At 41.9% G+C, this 7,175-nt stretch overlaps 1 non-coding gene across 1 annotated transcript; it reads right to left on the bottom strand.

Annotated features, from left to right (window-relative positions):
* Positions 1 to 550: 550 nt before the first annotated feature.
* Positions 551 to 749, bottom strand: LOC127418484 (small nucleolar RNA SNORA74). The gene has a single exon (XR_007893494.1). It is a non-coding gene; the product is annotated as a small nucleolar RNA SNORA74 (small nucleolar RNA).
* Between the last annotated feature and the right edge of the window lie 6,426 nt (positions 750 to 7,175).

A 7,175-nucleotide genomic window follows, 5' to 3' on the forward strand; every position in this document is an offset into this window, starting at 1 on the left:
TATTACAGAAACAAAAGGGATGTTAAACAAGTAATTTGACATTATTCAGTGTTAAGTGAACTGTAGCAGGCTTTATAGTCAGATTTTTGTAGACCGTGCCAACAAAAACCTGTGCCAACCCTGCATTTGCTATTCCAAGATAAACAGGCATCACAACAGAGGAATGCTTCTGCCATGATGGTATCAACTTGGATTACAACGTTGAAGTGCTAACGTTACCTGCGCTAGGACAACGTCACTGGACCCTTCAACACCTCGTTCCTTAGATGAAATGGGACAAATTAGAAAAAACTAGTTGTCATCAAGTAGGTCACTACAGTAATGTGACTGCGATCAGTAATATTTGTCTCTCCACATTATATGTAAGTATGATGTGTTAGGGTTCATCACACCACAATCGTTAAGTCTTTATGAAACAAAAATCCTTACATCAGAAAACAAATTCTTACCATAGAGATATAGTGATCACAAGTCCCTGAGATGCATTGGGCCTGCTGCAGAACACAAAGTATTTAACTAAATGCATTTCAAATAAAACACATTTTATTTGATTGTTCACCCCAAGACTAGGGCTGCCCCATTTTGTGAGCACAGTCCACTCTCAGAAGGCATGGAACGACCAGTGCAGAACATCAGGATTCACTAAAACAGCAAAAGCTGATGAAGCACAAACGGCAGTGCCTTTCTCTTCCAGCAGAGTAACACTAGCTCAGGCACGGAAAAGGCCTGCACAGCTGACTTCCGCTGGACTTGGAGCAAAACATAAAAGATAGCCAACTTGCATCACGTACCAGTTACAGTAGTGGTGGATTCTTAAACTGAAGTAAGTGCAATCCTACTCAGCCACCTAGAAGTGAAAAAAGTAAATGCAGTGTTGCTTTCATCAAGCGCACATGGTGAAACCAACACACAAGTACTACAGGATCTAGAAAAGCGTCACGGGACGCAACATATTTAGTTTTGTATTTGGTTAAAACACAATGAAACTTCACAAATTATATACAAGTGTGCGAATTTACCTTGTAATGGCCAGCTCTCGCTGTCATTTTCCTGTGTTCTGATATCACGCTTCCACAGTCCCATTGTAAAATAAAGAGACTGTGAACAGGAGCGCGGCGGTATTTATAGATGACACGGCACCGCACCGTCGAAGAAGAGCGAGGAGGAAGTCGCTTGGTGTTGTGACGTCAGATTCGCGAACGAATTGTTCTTTTGAACCGATTCATTTCAATGATTCGGCCAAAGGAAACGAGGTTAATGCTATTTTAAATAACACATTTTATTCAATTTTACAAATATTTACAGATGGTTCTAAGGAACCTGTCAGTCAAAAGTTTGGAATAGGTTTATGTATTCCGAAAATTAAAACACAAATTAGTTTGAAATTGCCCGATGAGTAATCTGTGTACACTGCAGAGTTAACAGCTATAATAATAGGACTACAGTGGGTTGAACAAGTCAGACCAAACAAAGTACTAATATGCTCAGATTCTTCTTCAGCTTTAATCAGTATAATACATGCAAGATCAGACAGAGTAGATTTATTAATGGAAGTATATTTATCGTTATACAGACTGAAAGAGGCTGGAATAGTGGTGTATTTTTGTTGGGTACCAGCACATGTTGGGGTATCTGGTAATGAAGTTGCTGATAAACTAGCAAAAAAAAAAAAAAAAGCACTAGACAAGAGGGAGGTGGGTGTTAAAGTACCTATGGGGAAAAAGGAGGCAAAATCGATTTTAAAGAAAATGTTAATGAATAAGTGGCAAATTAGATGGGACAGTAGTAACACAGGGAGATGGTGTTAAAGTATTACACAGACAGTAGGGATGATAAATTGCCAGGGAGGAAATGGAAAAGAAGTATTGCTGTCTAGATTAAGACCGGGACACACAGGGTTGAAATCAACACTGGCACTTATGGGTTTGCATGAAAATGGATTATGTGATGTGTATGGAGTATCTGAAAATGTATGTCATGTGCTTTTTATGGATAGTAAATATTATATATATCATGATATATTATTTGGTCACTTTAAAAACGTGGAGGACATAGTGAAGGATGAGGATTGTAGAGTCGAGGAGGGCGGGGCCGGGCTGGGATGACGCATGCCCGGTCCCCAATCAGCCTGATGGGGCGCGCGAGGGATAAAGGCGGCCGGGGACGACAGTTCGAGAGAGAGAGAATTACAGGCAGCTGTACTGTGTGTTTATGGTTGTGTGTTTTTGCTTGTTTTTTAAATTATTATTTAAGTTGTCAAGCCGGTTCTCGCCTCCTCCTTTACACTGAACACCCTTACACTGGTGCCGAAACCCGGGAAGGAGGAGGGATTCCCGTCGCAGAGTCCTCGACACTGCCGTCCACCCAGGGGAGCACCGTTGCCATCCGACGGGGGACGGAGTAGCCCGACCACCCAGACGCGGGGAACAGCTGGCGTCTGCGAGGCGAGTGGGGACGGGACTCCCCGACCGCCTGGAGCGAGGGAGCCGCTGCCGGGGGCGGAGGAGTGCCCTGCCGTCCCCCGGGGACACAGAGGGGTCGAAAGAAGACCGCCGTCTGCGGGGGGAGGGAAGCGACTCCCCGACCGCCTGGAGTGGTAGGGCCGATGCCAGGGGCGGAGGAGTGTCCCCACGGGACGCCGGGAACGCGGAGGGGCGTTCTGTCCACTGGGGGTCGGAGGTCTGACTCCGGTCCGCCCGGGGAGGAGCGGCTGCTGTCCTCCTGAGAGGGTGGAGGAGTGATCAAGGACCACGCGACGGCGCATCAGAGAACCGGTGAGTTTCTTTTTCTCTCTCTCCTCTCTCTCTCTCTGTCCCTCCGTGTTGGCCTTTCCCTCGCCTGTTTTGTTTTTGTTGTTGTTGTTCTTCCCCTCCTGTCTCCTCCCAGGTCGAGGAAGGCAGGGATGACCCGCCGGCAGTCGGGGCGCAAGGCACACCCCCCCGGAGAGGAAAGGGGGGATGTACGTCATGCCGGGGGCTCCCCGGCCTGAGGCAACGCCAGGAGGAGTGTAGAGCCGAGGAGGTCGGGGCCGGGCTGGAATGACGCACGCCCGGTCCCCAATCAGCCTGATGAGGCGCGCGAGGGATAAAGGCGGCCGGGGACGACAGTTCGAGAGAGAATTACAGGCAGCTGTACTGTGTGTTTATGGTTGTGTGTTTTTGGTTAAGTTGTTTATTAAATCATTATTTAAGTTGTCAAGCCGGTTCTCGCCTCCTCCTTTCCATTGAACCCCCTTACAAGGATATTTTAGGAAAAGGTTTAATGGACAGACAGGTATACAGAGCACTAATTAAATTTATATATATCTCAGGTCTAGGGTCTAGAATATAATGTGTGGATGGAAATACTCTACCTAATCTGGAGCATGAAGAACTAATTGTGAATGTTAGAGGAGCTGAACATGCAGTGCTAGCATGAGCATGCGCTCTGATTGGAGTATGAAACATCCATACAGATTTTAAACTTCAGACTCATCACCCATCCAGTACAGTAGGTGGCAATAATCCTCCTAAAGAGTTGATCGCCATTAAACAAGAAGACGATTCGGCCAAAACGATTCACTAAGTGTTAGATCGCTCTACAAAGAGATATTCATTACTTTATTGTATGTTTAAGCATAAAACTGTAAAACACAAAGCACACTGTTTTTTTTCTCCACTTTTTGTCCCTAGTTTGGAATGCCCAATTCCTAATGCACTCTAAGTCCTCGTGGTGGTGTAGTGACTCGCCACAATCCGGGTGGCGGAGGGCGAATCAGTTGCTTCCGCGTCTGAGACCATCAACCTGCGCATCGAATTCGTGAACTCCAGCGGTGGTTGTCAGCATCTTTATGCATCTTTACGGATGTGGTGGAGTCAACATGTCGACAGTTGAGGAATGTGTGCTTTTGTGTTTGCTGAAAAGATGACAGAAAAATATGTTTCTATAATCTAACTTGTTCGACAAGACTCTCCTCAAATTGCTGCTCCGCCATGATAGTTGTTGATTGAAAAAAAGAAATTTTAGCATTTTAGCGCCCCTTGCGGCAACTCTGGGAATACAGGGCATTCTTGCGTTAGGTCAAAGGTGTAGATTTGGCTTGAATATGGGGGGGGGGGTTGCAGCGTGAAGCATCTACATGTTTCCTTTGATCATGGTATATTGGGGGGGTTGTACTTGCTTGTTTTGATTACTGGGGGTTACCAATACAAATACCACAAGCATGTAAGTGAATGTGCCTGACGAAATGGAAAAAGGAAAGGGTTGTAGTTCTCATCTAGCAACTTGTTAGCAACATACTATAAAGAAAAAAACAAAACACAGCTGCTTTAAAATTCATGTTTGGGGTATGCTTGTGTAATTTATGTTATAGAACAAAACATCTGAAAGTAATTCCGAAAGAACAAATTTCCCTGATGGCACATGTACATCACCCAGATGTCTATATGATGTGTGTATTTACATCTGAAAGACATTTTTTGGTTGTTTGCTCGCAAGTTGTCAAAATTTATCTCCGGTGTAAATGGGTTGTTTTGGTTCGTTGGAGAGTTAACTGCATCTCTAACTTTGCAATAATGAAAACACAGAGATTTGGACGATACCTTTTTTAAAGGTCAATGTCAATATTATAATGTTTATAATATTATAATGTTATATTATTTAAATACATCCACTCAATTGCGAGTCAGGTGATACCTTTTTAAAGGTTTTTGTCATTATAATATTCTTAAACATTGTTTTTAATGTTGAATGACGACAGCAGACTTCTTCAGATCATTTGAGTCAGTTTTCAGTTTTCGGCCAATTTTATTAAACAAATTTTCTTTAACAACAGAGGATCGGCACATTACAACAGATCTTTCACACTTTCAGAAATTAGAATGTATGCATTTTTTAAACAATTTTATAAATATATATATGAAGTCAAAGAATAATCTCTAATATTCTGGGTCTAATTTGGGTGGGTCCAGACCCACCCCGGCCCACCCTTGGCTATGCCACTGTTTAGAAGTCCTGTGGGTTTAGGAGCTACTTTTAGCCTTAAAATGCTTTGATGAAAATTGTATGAGTCCTAAAATTAGGAGTGACATGCCCCTAATTTTTAAGAGTTGCTCCTAAATTCCCGTTTTTGGAGCTACTTTTAGCCTTAAGATTTTTTTGTGGATACGGGCCCTGGTCTTTTTAAGATGTTTAGCAGATATTAATTAGAATATAATGTTTTCCAGATGAAAAGATCTAAAACAGACATCTTGTAGATGTGTGATATGATCTGGGTTTGGAGCGCTGAAAGTTCTGTAGAAAGGTGAATCACAGCTGCACTTTGGTTGGGTTTCCATTAAAAACATATAAAAGCCAAAGGCTTTTTAATTGCTTACACCAAAAGAGGTGCCTTGGATTATTTCTGTATACTATCTGAAAGTAATGTCAACCACAGACCTTACTTGAATCACAAATCTAAAACTGCTGCTATAAAAAAAAAAAACCCATTGGAAATGTTTGGACCACAACCTGATAACAGCTCTATTGTTGTTACAATGCATTTTGGAGTTATTAACAAGACAGCAATTCTTATAACCTAATCGTGAGGTAAATAGCAATTTTACAACACAAATTAAATGAAAAATGCCAGTCAGGGGACTTCTGGGAAGAGTACGTGTGATTGACTCAGTTGGTGAACCGGTTCATTGAAACGAACCGTTCGAACGAACCGATTCGCTAAAATGAATCGGACTTCCTAGTGTCCCGCCCCTCCCGAGGATTTCAAGGACATTAGTGAAATTTGTAATCTTTGAGATTATTCAGTAGATGGCGCTAAACATCTGTATTAGTGGTTATTAGTCCTGTTTGAAAGGATGGGCAACACACAGTGGATAACAGTAACATTATTAAACGTTTACACAGAAAGCAAATCATTTCGTTTGGTAGAGAAATGTATTACATGAAATATTGCACTTAGTTCTCATGGGAAAACACCATGGCTCTGTTCAGAATGGAATACTAGAGTACTTTTAACTGCATACTATTAATGTGCAGAATACTATATGCTGTCTACTATGCATATAAAATAGTATGTGAAACAGTACACAATGCAACAAATATTTCAAACAGTAGGATGCTACAATGCTGTCAACACATGTACTCATTAATGTTGTATGTTTAATTGAGCAATTGGTGTCCAGGTGTATTTAAAATAATAATAATAATAATAATAATAATAATATATAGCATTTTTAATCATGTTTTGAGTAAAAATGCCTTAACTTTTGACAATAAGATCAAATAGCGAGCCAAGAAAGAGATATTAAGAATGTGGCCGTAATTACTTCTGGTTCATTGATTACACAACTAAGTGCTATGTATTATAGGATAGGTCATACAGGTCTCCCATGGAACCCAGAAAATAAGCATGCAGTGCACAATATGCATACTGCAGAAATAGGTAGTATGCTGTCCGCATGTGAATTCTACGTGAAGGATACTTGACATTTTAATTTCCAGACATGAATCAACCAGTTTGACCTAACTAAACACTATTTTGCATTTTGCAAGCACATTCTATGAATTGAATTGGACTACAACAGACTATGACTAAATTAAATTTGAGTTGAGAAAACTTCACGTCTCTTGAGGCAGTATCACTTTTCCCACAGCATAATGATGTCATTCACATGGTTCATCAAATCAGCAACACAATGAATGACATCTGGGTGCATGGATACACAGACAGCACCAGTTTATTGCTTTTCCCAAGAGTTCTGGCGTCATTATGTGCTATAAAAGAACCTTTCCCACTGAGACCCCCAGACTAGCATCTTCCCCCATCCCCTCTCCCACTGTTCTGTTGCGGGTTCTTGACCATGGCCAAAGCATCACCATGGCAACGTTTACAAGTTGGGAGTGACTGTGTCAAGATATGGGGATGAGGGTATAGGGGCCTTTGAGTGCAACCAAAGGGCATTAAACAATGAGCTGTTAATGAAGACAGCAAAATAGGAGGCCGTTTCAGGATGTTGAAAATTGAGCCAGTCTGGTTAATTTGCCCACACTGATCCCACCAGTTTGGCAAAGCCACTGATGGAATGATTATGATAAAAAATCAGACTGTATCATTGGTATACATGCTGATAAGTGACAGTGTAAAGTCTCAAGACCACTGTTGTAGCAGAAGGCACAACATAAAACAAACTTGGTGTACC

Source organism: Myxocyprinus asiaticus, chromosome 27 (assembly GCF_019703515.2).
Source record: "Myxocyprinus asiaticus isolate MX2 ecotype Aquarium Trade chromosome 27, UBuf_Myxa_2, whole genome shotgun sequence".
Classification (NCBI taxonomy): Eukaryota; Metazoa; Chordata; class Actinopteri; order Cypriniformes; family Catostomidae; genus Myxocyprinus; species Myxocyprinus asiaticus.